Source organism: Ambystoma mexicanum, chromosome 10, assembly GCF_040938575.1.
Source record: "Ambystoma mexicanum isolate Mex_15411 chromosome 10, UKY_AmexF1_1, whole genome shotgun sequence".
In the NCBI taxonomy this organism is placed as follows: Eukaryota; Metazoa; Chordata; class Amphibia; order Caudata; family Ambystomatidae; genus Ambystoma; species Ambystoma mexicanum.
Window position 1 is genome coordinate 202,997,950 of NC_090932.1, and position 23,922 is coordinate 203,021,871.

The window sequence follows — 23,922 nt, forward strand, 5'->3', positions numbered from 1 at the left end:
CTGGCATGTGCATCTCTGGCTGTATGAATTTAAAGGTGGTGGTGTATAATTGTGGTTCATCATTGTGGTAGTCAAGGTTGTCCTACATTGCATTCCTTGCACAGATGGTCATGTAGTCATGCATTTGGCTGTACAGATCTATGAGGACCTGTGTAGGTCAATGATGATTGTACCTTGCAGTGCGCATGGATGTTGCACTGTACACACAAGTGATTCTGAGATGGCGTCAAAATATTCAAGAGGAATTGTTCACAAAAAAACATCTAGTCATCAGGCTATTATTACTAACCAACGTTGTGTTCTATCCAACAGTGTAAAAATACCTACAACTAGTGTGTGTGCTGAATCTTCTACACTGCCCTCTGTCTCGATATTTGACTTTCATGCTTGTTCGCAATCAGAGGTCAGGGACATTATCAGGGACCTTAAGCCCACTACTTGTGCAAGGGACCCTGCCCCACTAACATCTTGCGAGACGCCCCGGATGCTATTACTCCATGAATCAGCATGGTGTTTAATATGTCCTTCTCAGAGGGTGTGCTGCCGGCCTCTATGAAGAACACTTGGATTACTCCTTTATTGAAAAAGTCCTTCTTGGATCCCACTAATGCCAAAAACTATTGCCCATTACGAATGTACTTTTCTTGACCAAAATTTTTGATAGAGGTTCATATTTGCAGCTGCAAAAAACGTGTAGATGCTAATAAGCTCTTGGGCACTCGCCAGTCTGGCTTTAGGACTTGGCATGGGACAGAGACTGCCCTGCTGAACCTTAAGTCTAACATCTCTGCGATAGTTGAGGGAGGTCCCCCGGCATTACTGATGTTACTGGACCTCTCTGCAGCTTTTGACTTGCTCGCTCATGATCGGTTACGTGAGAGACTTTTTAACACCGTCAACTGCTCAGAGAGGGCAGCTAATTGGATCACTTCATTTCTAGGTCCCAGAGTATCCAGGTTGTCAGCCGCTGAGTTTGAAGCCCTTCCATTCCTCTCCTCCTGCAGTATGCCGCAGGGGTCATGTTTGTCTCCCATTTTATTTACATTAGACCATTCTTGTATCTTTTAGACAGCCTGGGTGTACAGTACACTATTTATGCTGATGACACACAGGTCCTTTTCAAATTGACTAGTGTCTATGACACTGACACCAAAACTGTGAATACTCTCTTTCAAGAGAACCAAAACTGGATGGCATATAACCCCTTGGCCCTGAATAACAGCAACACTGAGCTCATTATATTTCACTCAGGTCCAGTTCATAAGAAAAGCAATGCAAAGTTTTTCAGTTTGTTATAATGGATAATATTATTCCTGTCTCCAAAAGTGTGAAAGCCTTGGCTGTCACCCTTGACTCTGAACTATCTATGGAAAAGCATTTCTCCAATGTTCGCTCTTCTTGTGGATTGGTTATCAAACACCTCTATCAGATGAGTCCCTATCTTAATATTAATAATCGCTTCCTTCTCGCCATTACGCTAATGAATTCTCGCCTAGACTATTGTAACAGCCTAATGATTGGTACCTCCAAAGCTAATTTCAAACGTCTACAGGCTATGCACAACAGCGCAGTCAGGGCCATTGTTGGCCTTGCTAAATGTGACCATTTTTCTGACCGAAGTAGAGAACTCCATTGGTTGCGATTGAGGAGAGAGTGAGATACAAAACCTTGTCTTTGACCTTCAAATGTCTCCACTCAGTTGCACCTCTCTATGTGGATAGAAGAATCTCTCGCTCATAGCCTTTGTGAACTCTGCTCTCAAGCAATTCACATCTCTTAATCCAACCTTGCTACTGTCTGTAGGAGTTTGGAGGCACTTGATTTGAAGTTAGGCCTCTGCTAGAAGGGAACTCCTTGCCCCCCCCCATCAAAATCATCTCCTCTGTTTTTAAGAAAGCTATGAAAACGTTTCTCTTTAATTCTCTGGATTAGATCTTCTTCCTGTCATATGCCTCACCTTCCCTGACTCTAGCTGTCTGTCTTTTGTGTGCGCTCTGAGGCCTACGGGCATATAGCACTCCATAAAAATGAAAAACATAAACGTGGTTGCTGTATAAGACTCTGCGCACGCTAACACTTTTGAGCACTTTGCAGGTTTTTCTGTAAATCAGGCCCATAGACTAAATTATCTGGAGAGCAACAGGTTGCAGACTCCTCCTTTTCTCCTCACTTTCATTGCACTTCCTATATTTTCTTCTTCTTTCTAATCTCACGCTGCCTTTCGCTCCCCCATTTGTATTTTCGCAGGTGCCAGTCATTGAGCTCACCACTTCTGCGCTTTGTCCTTACACCCCTGCCCGTGCCTTTCAATCATTCTCCTCTTTCTTTGGTTCTTTGAACTTTTTTGGGGCACCTTTTCGTCTGCTTTCAATCTTGCTGCTCTGCATTGTTCTTACGCTCCACTCTCAGTTTTCCTACTGATCTCATTTCTCTTTCCCTCGTAATCTTCCCGGTCCATTTAATTTACTCACCCCTTATCTTTCTTAACTTTTGTATGCACTCCTTCTCTCCCTCTGTGCCTCTGATCCTCTCTCCCTCCTTCGTTAGCCTGTCTGCTTCACACAACAGCCTCCCCTTACCTCCAGTCGCCATGGTGATTTTTTTGCAATAATTGCAATAAGTCATCAGCGTATCTTTCTCAGCAGCCTCCATCTGGGACTCCGTTCTCATTTGGTATTAATGTCGCTGCTGTCTTACCCAGCAAGGGCCCGGCTGATGTCAAAAGCACTTTACAGCGCGGAGACAAGCTTTCCAGAGCAACAATTAAAATTCAAGAAATTAAACCGATAAGAAGGACAGAGGGGAGAATTGAAAAAAGGAGATTAATTTGTTTTTTCTTCTTCGATGAAACACAAATTACAGTTGAGGCAAAAGGATCTCTGTCAAGGGAAAAAAGTTCATGTTGTGAAAGAAAAAAACTTCTAAGTGTTTTTTTTTTATTTAAAAAAGAATCGGGCATCTGAACATTCGCCATGGCTTAACTATCAGAAATCACAGAACATGCTTCAGCAGCGTTGTAAGAAGGCGACGGCGGTTTGCTTATTAAATGGCGTCCCAGCCTACCAGATGAAACTTTGATCTGTCTCAGCAGCCATCTTACCTTTGCCACCCAGTAGACAAACGTGGATTCCTTCATTCCAGTTGTGTATACATAGGATATACTAAACAAGCTGAGAGCTGGGGGGACCTTCGTTGCTTGACGGCTTATGTTGCTGCTGGGCCGAAGCATTCGGTTACTGCACAGTTCTTCAGTAAGCAGCATTACCTAACAGTGCTTGAGAACAACATCACCCACAGTCCCCAGCACCTTATATTTGGAGTCAATGGGTGGTGCCATCAATTCGGTGGCGATGCAGCCTTTGTCCTGTCATTTGCGCGTGTGCCACCCTCAGAATGTCTTTGGAAGTGTGTTCTTCTTTGCAAAATGTCAACAGGTGACCTAAAACATACCCTAATGTGTATGTACCTCCCACAGAGGTAGACCAGCCATGTCTCTGTTATTAGCAGTCAACACTGGGACGCTGGGTTAATCGGTGGGTAGACAGTGTCTCTTTTACACAACTCAAGTAGTCTAATCCTTGTATGCATTACAACTCTTTAACAGTAGTCACTGGGCTGGCCACTGAGCACTGAGCTCTACACTTTCCAAGGGGTAGTTGTGATTGAAGCTGAGAGGCACCGGGAAGGCATTGGTGAAATAAGGCCTAATTCACAGAAGCCATTCATAATGTCAAAACCCCATTGGAAAACACTTTGTGAATCAGGGCCCTAGTGTTTGCTTGTCCGAGGCTTTGGGGCATCCTGTGCCAAAGCTCTCATGTGTTCAGTGACAGGACAATGCTCTAGTCAAGGCTGGGCCATACTCTGACTGTCTGTCTAGCTATATGCAAGCAGCACGGCGTGGATATATAATATGAGATGGTAGGTCATTTATAACGCGCTTAATACCCAGAGGTTTCTAAGCACGGACATGGGGATCGAACCTGTGTTGCTCCAGGTCGGCTTGCTTCCAAGGCAAGCACGTTGCTCCTGAGCTATCCTCTCAAGATACTTGATCCCTTCTGAGGATGCTGCGGCTGTTTCCAGCCATTGGCACACTCATATTGTGGAAAGATCAACCTCAAAGTAGATGTGGAAACGCAAGCTTGGAAGCAGACTCTACATCCCTTCTGAGCATAGGATTCGTAGGATTCGCTGCTGCCCTCTATAACTGGACAAGATGAGTGAAGTGCAGAGTGAGAAGGGTACACAAGGCTGAATTATGCAGATTAACTCCCAGACGGGCCAAGCCACGGCCTAAAGGGAATCCAACCTCAAACCTCTTCATTACCATCCCCATGCAGCTCCTAGCAGGCCTCCCGACCTTCCAAGCAGCCTGGTCCAGCGTTTTGCTATCAGAGGAACTAGAGATCAAAAAAACACCCAATGGAGGAGTGCCCATAGATCCTCCCAGGCTTCCTGGCCATGTGACCTGGCCATTGGTATTCTTTGGATAAAAAATAGTACGTGCTCTCCTGTTTCCTTGGGGGTTGGTTGACCATACCGAGGCAGTTTAGGAAGGCCTCAATGTCTGTGCCTAAATTGACGTATCGTCTCTACATGCAGATGATATAATGTATAGTTGCCCTCTTAGAGTGTTTCACTTAATGTGCATGTCTCCTTTGACCTACCTAGCCTTTGAGGCCTTATCTAACAAGCTTACCTCTAATTCAATTCTCTCCTTCTGCATTCCAGTGGTTTATTTACTAATTCAGTACATACCAGGATGACCTTCATTCTCTCTTCTCCACCCAAGGCCAGTTTGGTATGGCTCGGGTGGGGGAGATTCTTGGCCAAACTCTCCTTTTGTGCTCTCCAGCACTCATCCTGCTCGCAGCCAATTGCCAGCTCTTACATCTCCATCAGCAGGCTCATCTTTACCGGTACCCCCTTAGGATATCAGCTGGACGGGATCCAATATGGTATTCTGGTTTGCAGCCCCAACAACCTCAAGGGGCACTTGAACATATCTCATGGTCATCAAACGACTTAGCATAATATAACCACCATAATATTTATCGCCTTCATGAAAGTTCTGCTCTTCAAAAAGGGAGGCACTCATTCCTTCTCTTTATTACATTGCTTTCTGTACAAAACACCAGAAGCTACACATATGGACCAACAGTCACTCTCTCTCACCTCTATATATTCATATGCCTACATGATGTAAGATAGTAAGGGACATTTTTACCTATTTTACCTTAGCCCCACCATTTGCCTTTCCTGCTCTCCTTGGCCTTCTTTTCTTCTCACCCCACAGACCACTTTCTGACTGCCACCCTGGATGGCATCTCATTTCGCTTCTACATGGACAAGGTTCTGTGCTGTAAGGCCTCTAGCTATGCTGCTGATGTACCAATTATACAAAACAATAACATAACATAGGAAAAGGAATGCCAACGTGAGGTGGACATTTAATCGGACCAGCAAACCTCTGCAGGTAATGTAGGGCTTTGATGGACCCAACAAGTGTCTGAGAAATATTAAGCAGTCCTGATTGGCCCACAAAACCCGAGCATGCCTAAGCATGTTCAAATGCTGTTTTGGACTGCCAGCAAACCTGCCATGGGATGCAATCTGTAAGTGGTTTCAACCCAGCAATCCACCTAAGTTAATGCCTAGCGTGAGATGCTCAGCTGGAACCCTTAATTATATATTTTTATGTCTAAAGTTCTTTTATTTCTGAATGATGTACCCTTATATCACGCCCCTCTCTTTGAATCCCCCGGTCTCACTGAACCAAGAAGTAGGTTGTTTTGCAAAGTTAAAAGATTTATTATATGGTTTTGAACAATATAGAAAAAGAAGACGAATGGCTTCCAGTGCATCTCCCCCCATACCATGCTCCCAAAATAGAAACCAACGGAACGGAATTTCTCTGTCTCAAACCTCTCCAGCGACACCTAGAGGTTACACAAAAACCATTACAAGGCTGCCTATATCTTCATGTAATGAGGAGCTGTCTGACTTTTCATCTTTGGACGAATCGCTGAATGCCTCTCCTATTAGACATCAGCTTCCCAAAGGGAAACCATCCAACTACAGAAAATCCGCCTCCCAAACATTGAAAGATCTCAAGCTGCAAAATATGGTGAAAGAAGCCTTAAATGATCTTAGACCGTTTGTTTTGTCCTCACTGACCACAGCTATGGCTCCAATGCTCAAACTGTATGAGCAATTGAATGACAATGTCAAAGATCTAACTACACTTGCAGCATTGACAAACTCTAAACTTGCAACAGCAGAATTATCGCATAATGGAGGAAATACTAAAATACAGGATTTTATCCAAAGATTTGAAACCTTAACCAAGGATCTTGCGGATCAGAAACGCTTAAACGTTGATGAGAAACGCCTAATGTCTGAAATAACATTGGAAGCGTTAAGCCTGCTGAAACAGGCTCAACCACCAAGGAGAATGTACGACGAGTCCCAACCAGCTTCTTGGGAGTCTGAGTCGGCTCCACTAATGGCAGACACCTTATCAACTGTGCGGGAAGGCTGTGTCCTTCGCAAAAATGATCCAGGACAGTCATTGAGGACAATTGTTCCATTCTCAATAATGAATGGACGAGAGGAGGCAAATACCTCTAGGCCTCAAATAGCGCAGCTGAATGTGAGTATTCCCCAGAGGGTTCCCCTGGTTGATGAAAGATCTACGAGTGAGGGAGCCAATCCCCCGGATGTGTCTCACTCAGATTCATCACAGAAGCTACCACCGACTATTCGGGTTGCTGATGTCGCTATTCGTCTGCCAGACGTAAACATCACATCATCTCTTATTGAGCAATCAGAAACCCCAATGAAATCCCCCTCAGGTATTCCATCTACTCAACCTGAAAATAACCTGTTGGATGTAAGTATACCTGTGCCATCTACGTCTGGTAACATTGAAGGAATTACTGGACTTTCAGAACATGAAGCAAGCCGCTGTTCTGACACAAAAGATAAAACCTATGAAATATTCCAGAAAGCACATATTGTCGATGTAAGCAAACTGCAGGGAAAAAAACCAAAGAATCAAAAATGTAAACGAAAAGGCAATAACATGGGATCAAGGAAATTTCTAAGAAATCTGAAATCAGTCAATGTATTTGTTAATACAGAAAAAGCAAACGAAGCATCTAAAAAGACCAATATAGAGGCCCTGCAAAAGTGCCTGGACGATTCTGAACCGACAATTGTGATAGATGAAAGTGTCGAAATTGTTGAGCAAGAGCTCTTAAACTTATCAGTCTATGAAGATGCGACAAACGCCGAAATAGACGATGAGGAGTCGGCACACAAAATCACAAGTCCTGAGGCCTTGGCAAAAATTGACCGGTCAAACTCTTCGAATGGGGCACCCCGAGCCAGCAACGGGCGAGTTTGCGAACTAATACTCCCGCCAACAGAAGCGATCCTGTTGGCCCCCACTGAAAACTCTAACAAATTCGAAACTATGGCAGAAAAAAGAAGACGCCTGGGTGCTCGGAAAGAAGCCCTAAAATCAGGAACTGAAAATAGCTTAGCTTGCTGGAATGATTATAGCAAAACGCAGACTGAAGAAAATAATAAACCAAAACTTAACATGACAGATATGGCTAGTACAACTCAGCCTATCCTGCAGGATTCCAAAACAACCACAACATCAAATGTGGCTAACAAAAACCAACGAAGTTCGCAACAAAACCTTTTCGAAAACAAAGACAAACTGGTAAAAACTGCGAAGTATATGCTAATACTGGAAAGAATATTGGACACTAAAGATGGCCTAACTTTGAATCGAAACAATGTCCTTAGACTTTTACATCATGTTCCTGGACTCCGGTCAATTGAGTCCAATAACATTCAAACAGTGGCCTTCATCAACGATCATCAGAATGACAAAGTTGCACTGCATATAAATTCCAGACTTGTCTGTGATTCACTCCTAAATGCAGTCTCGTTCCTGCTACCTTTAGGCTTTGACATCCATGAGGTTTTCCAAAATAACACTGCAGACCCTTGTTCCACAAAGGCAATGGTAGCATTAGATAACAATTCGTCCTCAACCCACAAGGTTACCTTTGGAAACAATACTAATCTAAATTCTCCCACTAAAGCTGTCATTAAGACATCGATAAAATAAGTCAGAAATCAACAAGGAATTAAACAGCCTCCCACAAGAAGAAACATTTTGTAACTTGGGAGAAAACATCAAAATTACTATTTTTGGAACAAAGTCTGCAGCTGTAAGCGAGCAAAACATCGAATCACAAATTTTGGATGATAATAACACAACAAAAAATTGGAATTGGTTAGCTGGCGTTCTGGGAGGGCAATCTAGCTAATGCCACCAGGGACACTGTAGTCCCCACATGAATGTCCTCTCATGGAACACCCGAGGATTCATGCATTTATTTAATGAATCAAAAAAAAATCCATTGAATCAAACAATGATTTGTCTGCAGGAAACGTGGCTGACTCTGTGCCCATTATCAGATGAGTATGAAATAGTTATGAACCCAGCCATAGCGAGAAAAAAAGGTCGTCCATCTGCTGGTTTAATAACAATTGTGAAAAAAACTCGGGTTGGACAGTGAAAAGTGCCTGTAATTACACTCCTTACATCCAACATACAATTGCAGAGGCTACTTTAATGAATCCCGGGAAAAAAATCCAGCTCTACATAATCAATTTATACTGGCATCATAAAGAAGCCGGTACATACAAATTTATGAATACAGTATTGGATCTAATTGACGCGATTAATAGCGACCAACAAGTACCCAACGTAATTTGCTGTAGTGATTTCAACCTATCATGCTTGAGGAACATGCAAGATTCTGCAGCATCAACCACAACGCAAAAGTTGGCAGCAAAATGGTGCTCGGCCCTACAAGAAAGAAACATAACAGTGGCAAATGGGAACACTAGTGGAGACATTCCAGCACAAACAACATGGAAAAGTGGAAAGGCATCCTACACTATAGACTATTTCTTTATTTCTGACAATCTGAGCCAACGAGCTGTGGAACTAACGATACTAGAAGATCCAAACAGTGACCACAGCAAGTTAACACTCACTCTGCTTTCTCCGATCGTAGTGAAACCAAACAGCTGGAGGAATCAGGTTGAAGTAGAATCTAACAGAATTCGCCTGAAAATAAAGCCATCTGAGGTGAAGCGGATTACAGACTTATACTATAACCTCATAACAAACTCAACAGACGCTAGCCCTGAATACACTGTTGTATTAGAACAGTTTATGACCATTCATAATGGTTCAAAAAGACCGGACTTTGCTCCTAAACACTGCTATAATCACGAAATTGCAGTAAGAAAGAGGCAATTAAGAAAAGAGCTAAGACATCACGCACAACTTGATATTGATCAGCGACAGCTTGCAAAAAAAGCCTCAATGCAGAAATACAAAAACTGGCCAATTTCGCACAAAACCATCCAATACCAACAGGACAGCGAAGCCATGTTAGCGGTGCTTAGCAACAAGAATTCAGCCGACTTTTGGAATCTGATCAACAACATGAACTGTCAACAAAGCGCAATCCAGACAAATATGGTTCCACAAGCGGAATGGGTTATTAATTTCGAATCGGTTTATAGAAAAAACAGCTCAACAATTGAACCTAAATTTCCGAAGCTCACCAAGTGGGACTTAAGGTTCGACAAGGAGAGCATAGCACAGAGCATCCTACGAGCTTCCTCCTCAAGAGCACCGGGTCCCGATGGACTTACCAACCATCTAATAAAACAAAACCCAGAGGATTGGTCTGAGTTCCTCATGCTACTGTTCACACAGATCACGGAAGAAGCCACTATACCATCTAGTTGGAAATCAGCAATTATAATTCCCATCTTCAAGAATGGAAAAAGAGCAGATCCGAAAAACTATAGGCCCATAGCATTACTAGATGTCCTAGGAAAAATCTTTGCCACCCAACTACAAAATCAACTAATGAAATGGATTGAATCTACAAAACATCTAGACCTCCGTCAAACTGGTTTTGTCCGAGGTGTTGGCTGCGGCCTAAATCTGCTACTGTTGAACATTTTGAAAATGGATGCTATAAGAGCAAACAAAAAAATCTTTCTTGCATTCGTGGACTTATCCCAAGCATTTGACAGTATTGACCGGGAATTATTATGGAAGAAAATGGCGACCTGGAACTGTCCTCTCAGTCTACTCTTAGCTATTAAAGCACTTCCCACCGACACAGCGATAAGGGTGAGACGGAATCAACAAGGACTCCTCTCTGAGCCAATAAATACTTATAGAGGAGTTAAACAGGGCTGCCCACTCGCTGCCATAATATTCAATCTGTTCATCTCAGACCTGGGGGATGCCTTTGAAAATATCAATGCCTTTGCTCCAAAAATAAACGGAAACGAAGTAAATTGGCTCCTGTATGCGAACGACCTAGTCCTATTGGATTTAACACCAATAGGACTGCAACGGAAATTGCAGATTCTTGATCAATATGTCACGCAAAACGGATTAGTTGTGAACTCTAAAAAATCTGTAATCCTAACTCGGCAAGATCTTCACAAAAAAAAAGAGAGAGGGCTTGAAAAAATTTAAATGGAGAATTGGGAAGGAGGCCTTACAATGCGTTGACCAGACCATGTATCTTGGCATGTGCATTAGCTCAAGTATCAACGAGTCTCCTTGGGTTGCGAAAACAAAGGATAAATGCAAACAACTAACAGCACAGGCCTGTATACTTAATAAGAAGTTTGGTAAACATTCATTAAAACCTGTCATGGACTTCTATAAAATGAAATTCATTCTGGCAATTACACATGGAGCCAATAGTGCTCTGGGATGTCCAGACACACTATGGTCATCGCTTGAACATCACTTCTGGTCCCAAGTTTTGCGCCTTCCAATGGGTGTACCAACAGCTTGCATAAGATACGAGCTACGTCTCTTTTCAATCAATGCAATAGTAACGTGGACCACTCTAAATGAATTTAGAAAAATAATCTCTGAGTCAACTGCTCCTCAATACCAGATTCTAACAAGTGCAGACACAGCACCGACAAACTGTATTCTGTCCCAATGGATAACACGCTGTGACACCATCCTCAGTGATCTATGCACTAATAGAGAGTTACTCCATAAGAATCCTGTCAAAGTAAAATCACTATTATGGCAGCAAGATTGGATTGACACAGGGGACATAAGAGGAATTCACAGAATCATGAAAATATGTCCAGCCGAAGCAAGAAAATTAAATGATCCTCAATCCTACTTGCTTAAGTTCCCAGATACTGCCCGTAGACTCCTTTATATGAAATTTCGCTTGAACCAATTCCCAACAAGAGAAATGTTGGCAATTTGACAAAAAGATGGAGCTCCAATATTGACCTGTCACTTATGCGGGGAGGAAAATGAAACACTGAAACATATTATTTTGTATTGCACACAATTGCGACAGGAACGATCTATTCATTTGAGAAAATATATTGTGGCAAGACCAACCTTGTCTGCTGAGGATTGTTGGGATATGATGCATCAAGACGTGGAACGCAGCCTAACAATTGAACTGACTTTCCTTCTTGAAAAGCTAGAAAAACATGAAAACGACATCAAAGTCGCCGTAATCTCTGCTTGAACATTGGCAATCTAAGAGTGTTTTGGACTGCAAACGCTCCTTACTTAGTCTTATGCCTCTCCCTCTTGCCTTCCTCTAGTCTATCTGTCTATCTTTGCCCTTATATTCCGATTGGAGCTCCTTCTGTAAATCTTTCTTCTTCAAGAATGAATTTTTCTAATGTTTTCTGAGATTTTCTTTTTTCTTTTTCTCTTTCTCTATTTTTTAAAGGTTTGTAACAAACCAATAAGAAAAAAATAAAAAAAATAATATATATATCACACTTTTATGAATTTGAACAATATCTAGATATCACACTATTAATATTTATACAATGATCAGCGTTAGGTGATATTACAATCAACAATCTTTTTAATCAGTAGGAGTATGGATGAGAAGAATATTGTCACATAGAATAAAACTTTGTCTGGGTTCAATCAAATGCAATGATAGGAAATTAATGTAGCACAGAAATAAAACTTGATATGAATTCAATCAAATGCAATGTAATCACTCTTTCACCCTGATACCACTCAATCCCCCCTAATATGCTATATAGAGATGGAAGGGGAGTAAACAGGTTTCAGGAATAAACACTCTACAAATGCAGTTTCAATCCCAATTCCCCCAGCAAGCTTAGAGAGAAACAGGAATGATTTCAAAACAGGTCAATTGCTTTTGAATTTGGTTTGGAATGAAAGGGAAAATGCTAAAAATGGATTTAATTCTCTAAATTGGATTCAAAACTAGTGGGAGCTGCTTTGGATAGCTTTAGGTAAACACTAGCAATGAGGATTGAATGACTGGCAGGTAGGAAACTGAATTCAGAGGTTGAGTTCAAGAAATAGCTATTTTACATGTGATGAAATTGAGCCAAATGCAGATTTGCTGCAAACTTTTCAGCTTGCAAGGAACGCGATTACAGAAGAATTCCAAGGAGATGGAATGAGGTTGATTTTTTTTAGAAAGAGTCAAGGTTTTCAAATGAAAGAAGCGCTTTGGAATATTACAAACAATACTTTTCTTGGCACTAAGGAGGCTATGAAGATGCAAGATACCCAACGGTACAGCCACCAGAACAGAGCGCCTCCACTCTGACTTTTGCCCATCAAGACACTTGTCTTTTTTCAGTAATATATTAGCGCAAAGATGCATTTATCACTACAATTAACAAAGGACTAAATGGATGAGGGAAAGATTCAAGAAAAACAAAAGAGATTCTACAATGCAGTTCTGGATATGTTGGAATAGGTTGGATAGGATTACTTAAGGATAAGAGGTTGGCTATGGACAATTCTATGCTAAATACTCACAACTATGGTTTTGGAATTGGCCCGTCAGGATCTGGTCAAAAGCTTTGCACTGGAATTCGGCTAGCCCACCAGACAGGATTCAGGCACCCGGTTCTGCACTCAGCACGGCACCCAGGTCTCCGCACGGCACTCTGGACTGGATCTGACGGGTTGGTTCTGGAGTTTACAGCTATCTGGTTTCAGATCTGCTCTACTGGTTTGGATCTCTGGGTTCTGGCAAGAGTTTTTGGCAAGAAGCAGAAAACAGCACAGCCAGGCTGTTCAATTTTTGATGTGCCCCTTGGAAGTCTGAGGGGTAAAATCAAGTTGCAAGATTTTAAAGGCCAGCTGAGAAGGGTTCAGCTTTGGAATTGGGCCTTCTGATTTCAGAGTTCTGAAGTCTTGGATCTGGGTTCTCCTGCAGAGCGCTTCACCAGTAAATCAGTTGATGGGTGAATGTGTGTGCCCCTCTAGGTCCTAAACAGTCCCTATTTATCGATTTCAAAAGGGGTGGATAGGCTGATTATACTAAGCTCTCCATCTAGGAATCCGATTGGTCAGAGTATTCCCCCTCTCCTGATTTAAGAAGGAAACCTAGTGTCAAAGTGATGCTGCAATTTACAATCCAGGGAAAAACCTCCCCTTTGTTTCTACTCAGAAAATGTATTTTTCATAGAAAGCATATCTACAATATCACCAACTTGCTAATACATATTTACATCACATATTTAATAAAGCACGTATCCGTCCGACTAACATCTTCTTGAGAGTTTCAGTTCAAAACTGACAGTTTTTCGCGCTTTTGGTTAGTTACCCATTGTCAGAACTGTACACATTTTTCCACATACATGCGCATGACGTTTGGGCATAATCCTGTAAACTTTCATATTCCTAGCATGATCACAATTGCTACAATAGCAACATTTTAGTAGTCTGGTCTCTGAATATCACACAGGGTTCAGAGTAGTTTCAAATGGTGAGCAGGATGTTCATATTAACAACCTATAAAATACAGATTTTTCCAAATTGTTCACAGTTTTCTATGAGTCTTTTTCCAAAAAGATATTTCCTTTACGTTTCAGATACACATATCAGTCTAGCCCCACCTCCAAGGTTTGGCTGGGCCAAGAGCAACCTGAGCCTCTCTTCCTTAGCAGTTGGTTTCTGTTGACGCCCAAATTTGCATTTCCTTTCAGTCAAGGGAGCCTTTTGTCTCCACTCAGAGCAACAGGCCAAAATCTCCTCCCGCTTCCATTAACAATCAATGCCAGTTCCTGAGCAGAGAGCAGGAGGAAGATTCCTTGGTTTGGGGAGAAGCTGTGGAATGTCTTTGAAGTCCAGTGTAGCTGACATTCGTTCACTTTAAAACACTGTTAAAAAAGGCTTTTCTAAAATACAATTTACATTTTCTACAAATATCCACACAAATCTCTTCATTCCAGTCTTTTTAAAAAACAGAAATAGAATTGTATCAACCCATATTGCTTTTGATGGCAGGTCTCTTCTTTTCTACAATTTGATTTTAAAACACAAGTTTTAAACTGATAGTATAAGTAATGACAGCTAGGACGCAGGCGAGCGATGGTACTGCGACATTTCTGATATATTTTTCCAAGCAAGCACCTTTTGAATGTGGATTTTTTTAATATGAAAGGTGTTTCTCCTGACATTGTGCTTATGGGGATTCCTTAAATAAGGTGATGGTGAACACCCCACAAGGATGTTGGATCTTCTCTGCTGTTTGGGAGCCATGATTTTGCACTTTCAACAGCCAAGGAAAAACGGATTTTAAACACTTCTGGATTTTCCTGGCAATGCAGCACTGCCTTTTCAAGCAGTTTTATTTTACTCTGTGGGTAGCCCAATGATATGTTTTGGCAGTGTGGTCTCCTGTTTTACCACTGACATAGGCAAAATGGATTGGCAGTCTATTTTTCAGGTTTCCCTGCGCACTTCTCAGCGATTTTTAGTGCGCATAAGGCTTTGTGGCGGCCATTATGTTGTTTTTGATGAAAGCAGCACCCAGTGATGTTGCAGGGCAGAGCCAGTGGGTCAGAAAATCCCACAAGCCCCCCTTGCGATTTGGCATTGATCGTCCATCAATGGGAAGTCTCAAGACTGGGATGGTCAGTCTCATTTCTTTTGGTTCCAAAAATGGCAAAGTTCATTATCTTTTCTTCCATCAGGGGTGGGTTAACCAGTTCTCCTCGACCAGTCCTGATGTGAGTATGGAGCGATACTCCAGGCCCGTTGGATCTCTCCTCCCGGTCCCTGGGTGGTCCTCCTTGGGTTTAGTTTCCATGGTTTCCAATTAAAACTATGGTGACAAAGCAAAAACATATTTGTAGACATTTCCCCACCACTATTAATGTAGTGGGGCGGACACATACATTTTGACAAATCAGGACACATTTTTCGATTATAATGTATGGACTATATATGCAATATTTTATAGTTGGAATTCTAGGGAGCTGGAGTGACCCCTCTGGGGTTCCAGAAGACTCCTCCATTTGCTGCAGAATTCTTTTGTAGTAGTCTTTAAGTCATAGTGGGTCTTCCTGCTGTCTGCAGATCTCTCTAGATTTCGCTAAGCATAGGCAAAAGCATGTTGAAGGTGTTTTCTTAGATTTTCAACATACTCATGAGTTGTGGATGCATTGATCAATGTCTGCTCTTGGGTTCTGTAAAGCAGATGCTGGGGAAGCACCACTCTGCGTCCAGTCATCAGCTCAAACGGTGACATTTTAGTTGCAGATAAAGGGGTAGATCTGATGGCCATTAGGACAAGAGGTAATTGAATATCCCAACTTGGCCCAGAATCTGCCACAAACCTTTTTAGTATGCTCACTCTTGTTTTATTGTATCTCTTTACTGAACCACTAGAGGCTAGCTGGTAAGTAATGTTAAGCTTCCTTTTGACCCCAAATATCTCCCACATCTTTGTCATTACTTCGCTAGTGAAGTGGCTACCTCGGTCTGACTCGATCCTTTGGGGTAGTCCAAAATGCGAAAACATGTGGTTGATCATCAGGGCAGCTGCTGTTTCTGCCTTGCAGTTTGGGGCCGGGAGACATTCCACCCATTTAGTAAACAAGCATGTCAGGGTCAACATGTACTTATTTACCCTAGAGGAGCGAATCACGGGCCCAATATAATCGACTTGTAAATCTGACCAAGGCAGTGTCATCCCCCTCTTTTGGATAGGTGCACGGTGTGTGAGGGATGTTGGCTGAAATTGTGCACACACAAGACACCCCTTCAAGTATTGGTGGAGGTCCTGCCCCATGTTTGGCCAGTATGCAATGTCTCTTAAGATTTCAAGCGTTGTATGAAACTCGCTATGACCGGCTGTGGCCGCATCATGGGCGTGACTTAACAACAGGCTTCGGAATGAGGTAGGGACCACCCACTGTTCATGGCCAGCCAGGGATCTCCTTACCAACAAACCGTTTTGGATTCAGAACATTTTTGGACATTTCATCAACACTCCGAGGTCCTCTTTCCCTATGTAATTGGCATCCATCCGGGGAAAGTTCTTAGGGTCCACAATGTGTTGATAGAACTTACCAATTTTTGGATCCCCTTTTTGAGCTGTAATCAAATCAGCATCTGGGGTCTCCTTACTCCATTGTGCAGTTGAGAGTTCATTGTGAGCATTTGTCTGAGACCTAGTGATTGCAGTGACCTGGATTTCCCCCAACAGGGACTCGACTCAAGTAGATCCGCTTGGATGGCTCCAGTTCTGGCCAGCTGATCAGCTAAGTCATTTCCAGTTTTGTCTGGTACCTCTACTTTAGAATGACCTTTGATCTTTTTCCAGTAGATGATCATCAATGTTTTGAATTAATTTCCCATTTTTCAATGTTTTGTTATTAGCACATAACATGACTCTGGTTTTCCAGTTAACCAGGTTCTCGACGAACCCGTTCCGTACATAATCCGAATCTGTGATTATGACCAGTTCGTGGAGTTGATGTTGGACAGCAGTGAGGATGGCTTGATGCACAGCCATCAACTCTGCCACTTGACTACTTCGGGGGCCAATCTTGTACCCAGCGGAGTGTTCTGGGGTCTCATTCACCCATGCATTCCCTACACCGGCCACAAGTTATTTTTCCCTGTTGTTGTCAACATGGTAGAAGCATCCATCCAGATAGACAGTGGGCATTCCCTCACACTTGTCTTCTTCAAAGACTTTGTGTGGGGAATTGAGGTATGCCTCCATGTTCTCCTTGATTTTTAGACTCTCGTCCTCGAGAAAGTTTTCTCTGGCACAATCATGCAAGTCTGCCAGACCTTGTGCGAGGGACTCTTCTTGTTTTGGCCATATCTGACCTCCACAGGAAAGCCTTGCATTGACAGAATCCAGGAAATAATTCGGGAATTACTCACATTTCCGGCCCAGATTCTGTCACTTTGGAGATATTGCAGAGGCTGGTGTGTAGTCTCCACTATGATGTGTTCCTCCTGGATGAACGGGCAGTAATTCTTCAATGCCCACACCGTTGCCAGGAGTGCCTTCTCACAATCGTTGAACATTTCCTCCACAGAGGATAAAGTTTTACTCGCATAGGAGATTACTTTATTGACCTTGTTGTGCTTTTGGTATAATACTGCAGTCAAGCATGTATTAGAGAACCCTGTCTCCAAGAGGAACTCCTTGTTTTTGACAGGGTAAGCTAGGCAAGGCGCTTGTGAGAGGCTTCTTTTGAGTTGTCTTACTGCCTCGGCTTGTTACAGACCCCATACCCACTTGACCACCCCCTAAAAAAGATGAATCAGGGGTCTTGTAATCTCTGCGTATTCCACAATGAACTTTCTACTGTAATAAGTCAGTCCAAGGAGGCTCCTTAGTTCCCGCAGAGTTGTGGGGTCTTTCAATTTCTGGAGTACTTCCACTTTCTTTTCCTGGGGACAGAGACCCTGAGGAGTAATTTCATGCCCCAAGAAATTGACACGGGTTCTACACCACTGTGCCTTTTGAAAGGAAAGTTTTGCTCCAGCAGCCCTCAACTGTGTCAGAACATAACGGATCTCCTCTATGTGTTCCTCCACGGTTGAGCTTTTGATGAGGACATCATCTACATAGACCAGGTTACCCCTTTCACCCAGGTCGGGCATGGCCTTATGTAGAAAAATGTTGAATTCATTGCCGGAGTTGATGTATCCAAAGGGAGTCCGGGACCATGTGTACTGCTGCCCACCGAAGGTAAAGGCCAGCTTGTATTGGTCCTCCCTACCAACAGGTACAGTCCAGTATCCATTGGTCAGGTCTATTGCAGTGAATACCTGTGACCCCTGTATCTGGGCTAGCACTTGGTCAATGTAGGGAAGAGGCCATCGGGACGTATGGGCCTGTTTGTTGAGCTCCCCAAGGTTGGCGCAGAGTCTCCACTGGCCGTTTGGCTTCAATATCCACAGCACCAGATTATTGAAGGTGCTGTGGACGGGACAGATTATCCCACGGGACTCAAGGTTCTTAATTATTTCAGTAAGGGACTCCATTGATGCGAGAGGGAAGCGATATTGCTTCACAAGCACTGGAGTCATGCCAGGGTCCATGGGAATTGTTGTTGTGTGGATATCGGAGCGACCACAGTCATATGAATCAACCGCAAAGAGATCTTGAAAATCCAACAAAACGTGTTTCAATTTTTGCCTTTGCTCCAGAGTCTCACAGTCATCAGCTAGGTTGACTCTCTCTTCAACCATCTGCCTGAAGGATGGAAAGAGTTCTGGTTTTGCTATCTCAGCAGCCTCCTCCAGCTGGGTGGAGAAGTCCCTGGTCAAAGTGCTGATTTGGACCGGTGGCTTCAGGTAGGAAAGGCAGCCTTCATGGACCTGGAAAATCACCTCATCCCTCTTGAAGTCACAAGTCACATCTTTCTTACCATAAGGGCAGGAAGTGTACACCAGGAAGTTCCCTCCATGCCGGGTAAAGATCCTGTCTGGTGTTGTGTTGTCATCACTATCACTGTCAAAACAGTCCTTGGGGATTGGTCCTAAAAGTTCATGGCCTAAAACTATGGAAAAATGTCATTATCAACCGCCATTCCAATAATGGTGCCTGCGGCTATAGTGATACTCTTTAAGTCTCTGTTATCCACCTCTATTGGAATGGTGTCATGTTCTATATTGACTAGTGGTGTTGGGTTTACCCCCAACCCTTGCTGTTGAAGAGAAGCATTTAGAAGAATATAGGCATCAGGGTTTTTCAGTTTCTGTCCTCTTTTGTTACTCACCACTCCGAATAGGCCGAAGATGCAGAGAAAATGACCTTGGAAATGTTGGTGGTATAAGATTCGGAATTCAGCCTTCCATCCCAGCTCCCCTGAGTACAAGACTCAAGCTTCCTCAAAGAGGGGCTCTTTTCCACAATGTACCTCTCTGCTGTTTCAGTTAGAACAGACAGAGATGTCAATTGAGTAAAAGAGCGGGGAGAACACACACCGCCAATACCAATGCTGCAAAAGAATACAAAGATATTAGACAGTGTTGATATTATACAAGTGATTACAACAGTTGAAATGATTGGACAAATACCTAGATAGATATTGGAGTGGAGTTTAGTTTCCCCGGGATGATCTACAAAGAATAACACAAATGAGTGGAATTGAACTAAATCAGTATCGGTTCCCACTATAGCTATAGAATTGATAACAACTGAACTGAGTAAAGATAAATGGAGTAAGAGGAGTCCAGGATTCTGAAGACAACGACAGGAGAAAATAACAAACAGGGAAGTTAGTACAGGTAAGTAACCCCGAACGGCACGAGGGACGCACTAGTGCCGGGTTGGTGCAGTTCAGGAAAGCGTTCACAAGCACTTAAGAGCAATCTCAGAGGAAAGTCACTCAATGTCCGAGAATCCATCAGAAGACAATATCCAAACTAGTCATGGAGGTAACAAATAGCAAAATGGAGGACAATAGGTATGTACCTGAGTACACGAGTATAGTTGAGTAGCTGTTGAGATGATCCAGATAGTAGACAGCAAATTGATGTGCAGAGCGGCAACCAGGCACAGAAGAGAGCCGTATCCAGTAGCATTCCGAGTTCAACAACCAGACGAGCACGACAGGAATAAAGAAGGAGACGAGGCAATCCAAAAGTCAGGCAAAAGGTCAAAACAAGGAGTTCAGATAAGGATTTGTGTAGGGAGACACGAAGAGGAAACGGACAAAACCGCGTGTAGCTGGTAAAGCTAATTAGCAGCAACGTGCCCCTTGGAAGACGGTGGTTTTATAGTCGTAAGAGGGGCGTGGCCTGCTGTACGTCTTCCACGTACAAGATGTGTCAGGTGACCTGGAGTGCGTCGACGTTTGTACAGACGCCATGGTAGCTTGTACCTGGACCATAGAAGAGCCTGTAAAGAAGTTGTATTCTGCAAGGATGCCCGCGGGGAAGCCTGAAGTGTAACATCTTTTAACTTTCACTTCCAGGGAGAATTGTCGGGTCCTTTCTGAGATGGTGACTTCCTCTCCAATCTGAATTTCAACTACATAAGGTAGCAATTGAGCTGACCTAAATGCTTTCTCTGGATCATCAAAGCCCATGGGATTATCCGCTAATCAGGACCAAGCTTTCAAGTTTATTATGTCCAAACTAATGGCAAAGTGATTGAGAATGTCACTGCCTAAGTAAAAGGCAGCAGTGACGTCTCACACGACCCAACAATTATGGACTATGCTCTTGTTGCCTATGGAGATTTTTAGCATACACCTGCTTGGCTGGAGATGTTTGGAATTGGGTGTTTCCAGATCCATTTCCCATTTGTCTATCCATTTGAATGTGGGAATGGCTGGATCTTTTGGGAGTTGGCAGAACATGGCTTCGCTGATGAAGATCTTACTATTGTTCACACACACTCGGGCGAGAACAGAGTCCTTCCCATCATTTAACTGAACAGGGATGAACAACTGTTCTCCAATTTGCTGGATATCAGCCCGGCTATGAGCTGGTTTCTCATCTTTCTGGACTATAGGAGTAGGAATGTCTGATTGTGGATTGGTAAAGAATTTCAGACTGGAAGGAAGGTTGAAATAGAGAGAACCCCCCATCAACAGTTTGTTGTCTACTGCTATTACTGTCACGTCTGGGAATTGATTGTTCTGGAAGTGAAATTGGTCAGATTTGTGTTCAACCATGTGGCAGGTGCCGTTTAAACTAACATGGTTGACACTCTGTTTTAATTTTATTGGTCGGCTAGTCTGGGTCCAGAGGACCTTGTTTATGCAATCTATTAGGGGTGACAACCTTCACAGGACGTCATTCCCTAGTAAACAAAGGGTGCCCTCCCCGGTGTGTTTGAGTGGCGGAGGGCCCTGCCGAATAGGAGGCGAAGACCGCGGCCCGTGGCACATGAAGGAGTGATGGAAGAGTATGGTCCGGGCAGCCTGTGTGACACTGTGCAGGGCCGAGGAGGATCTCCCCTGTAGGTGCAACGAACTGCGGAGCGTATTCCAATAATAAACGCTTGGTGCCCCACGCGGTGACACCAGACCCTCAGTCCCTGGAAAGAGCAGGAGCACCCGCAGCCTCCAAGTCGGAGGGGGAGCTAGATGGAGCGGGTGGCGCCGTGCTGCTGTAGTGGTGGCAGAGGCGCCGGAGCCCGGCGGGTGCTGGAGCGAGCCGGGCTGAGGATTGAGGCACACGGGACTCGTTGTGCCAGTACGCACAAAGTCCCAGAGGTAGTGCTCCACCAGGTGCCGGGAGACCTGATGATACACAGTGCAGCTCCAAACGCTACACGAAGTGGGCCCCTTGCACATGTATGCGCGCCTGCAGTGTGAGGCCATAGGTGTGGGCACAGACCCACGCAATATTCTACCTGCGGCGATCGAGTGATAGTTGCCATGTTCATTGGCTGAAAGGGGAGACCTGAGCGCTGGGACTGGGGACGGCACAGAGAGGCTCTGAGGCCAGCAACCCTCTATACTGGAAGCTGGGGCACACTTGAGAGCTCAGCCCCTCATAGGAGATACGGACATTGTTGACACAGTGTCAGTGCCCCCACACACTTGGAGGCATGCCTGAAGCAGCCTGCGCTTCTAGGACGTGCAGAGAAACTGCCATGGCCATTACGTCCGGTTGAGTAGCTGTGGGCCCCAGTAACTGGCTGGCTGGCTGCAAGTAACTGGAAGAATCCGGTTCAAAGCCCAAGTGAACCAATTAAGCCTGCGTCAGCACATGAGTGGACACGGCCCACCCCAGGAGGGCCATAGGCAATCAGTACATACCCCCGACACGGCTGAATTGGTCCCAAACACCGGGTACCGCTAAACACAGAGCAGGACTGCAGAAGAAAGGCTGTCGTGCTGGCCCACACCTGGTCGGTACAGCACAATGTCTAACAAGTTCACAAGACCAAAGGGCAAGCAGCCCACGCTGGATGACTACGCCAAGACATCGCCGGGAGTAGAAGGGGCCAGGAGTACAGATAAGCCTGCCGCAGGGAGTGCAGAGGTGCCGGGCACAATCCAGGAGGTGCTTGCCGCGATTGCGGACCTGAAAGTCGGCTGGGAGACCAAATTGGGACTGACCATGAACAAACTTAGGGTGACACTGGACCTTAAGGTTGGGGCGGTCCAGGAAGAAGTAAACCTCCTTAGGCAAGATGTTAGTAAACTGGCAGAGTGCACCGGAGACCTGGAAAAGGAGGTGGCCCCGAAATCAGCAGATTGCGCCGCCCACAAATCGTAGCTTCATGCCCTGGTGCAGCGAATGGGCAACCTAGAATGCAGGGCAGAAGAGGTAGAAGGACGAGCCCGAAGGAGCAACATCCGTATTGTTGGCTTGCCTGAGGGAACCAAAGGGCCCGACCCAACGGAATAAGTCAAAACTATGTAACTGCAGGAAATAACTGGAGGGGTTCTGTCCCAAGGGTTTGCTTTTGAGAGGCCGCATAGGGCTCTAATGAGGAAGCCGCCACCAGGGACCCCACCTAGGCCAGTGATTTCGAAGATCCTGAATTATCGGGATCGGGAAAGGATCCTTGAATTCTTCCAGAAGGGCGGAACAATCGAAAAGGGGTCTGTGAAGATAACTGCATACCCAGACTACATCTTGCAGGTGCAGCGCAGCAGGATGAACTTTGGGGCGGTGAAAAGAAGGCTGCGAGAAACAGGCCACAAATACATGCTGCTTTACCCGGCCAAATTGAAGGTGTTCCACAGGAACAAAACCCTATTTTTTGAAACCCCAGAGGATGCCATGGGATGGCTGGATACGCAGAGCAGCCCCCAAGAATCGGGTATCCAGACAGGAGGCGAAGAAGATAAGTAATATGCAGCAGTGGCACCTATGGTGGCATCGCGCAAGACATTGGGACTGGAATATAGACAGGGAATGTGTTGATTGGGATGTACATGCATGTAAGATCCGTTTGAACTGAACAATCCTTAAAATATACGCGGGAGCTCCTGGGAGCCAACCCTTGCACCCCCATAGCAGTAAGCTTAGTTAGGTCGCTGGTAGTCCGGTGACACCCTGCTGGGTTCTTGTCCTTGGGTATCCGAGGAGGGACCAAACGCGGGCAGGCCTGAGATCCAGGGATGGAGCTTGGCATTTGTTGGGGCTGGGTAGGGAGGGGGGAGCAAAAGGGTTGTGTGCAGTGGGTTGTAGTTGCGGAAGGGGGGTATGGAGAGGTTGTTGGGGCTGGGAGGGTAAGGAGCCAGACTCAGTGTTATCAAAAGCGAAATGGAAAGCTAAGAGGAGAGGTAAGATACCATGTCAATGGCGTTGGGTAACCTCAGGGTGGTGACCTGGAACGTGCAGGGCCTCAACAGTTACCTAAAACGAAATAAAGTGATGTTGTATTTAAGGAGGATGAGGATTGACATCACATTATTACAGGAAACCCACCTCACCAAAGAGAAACTGGAGGTGGTAAAGAGAAAATGGAGGGGATGCGCTACGGGAGCCACATACTCAGCGTATGCGAGAGGAGTTGTTATATGGGTGGCACCGCATGTGCCGTTTCAGCTGCTCAGGTCCACTATAGACCCGAGGGTAGA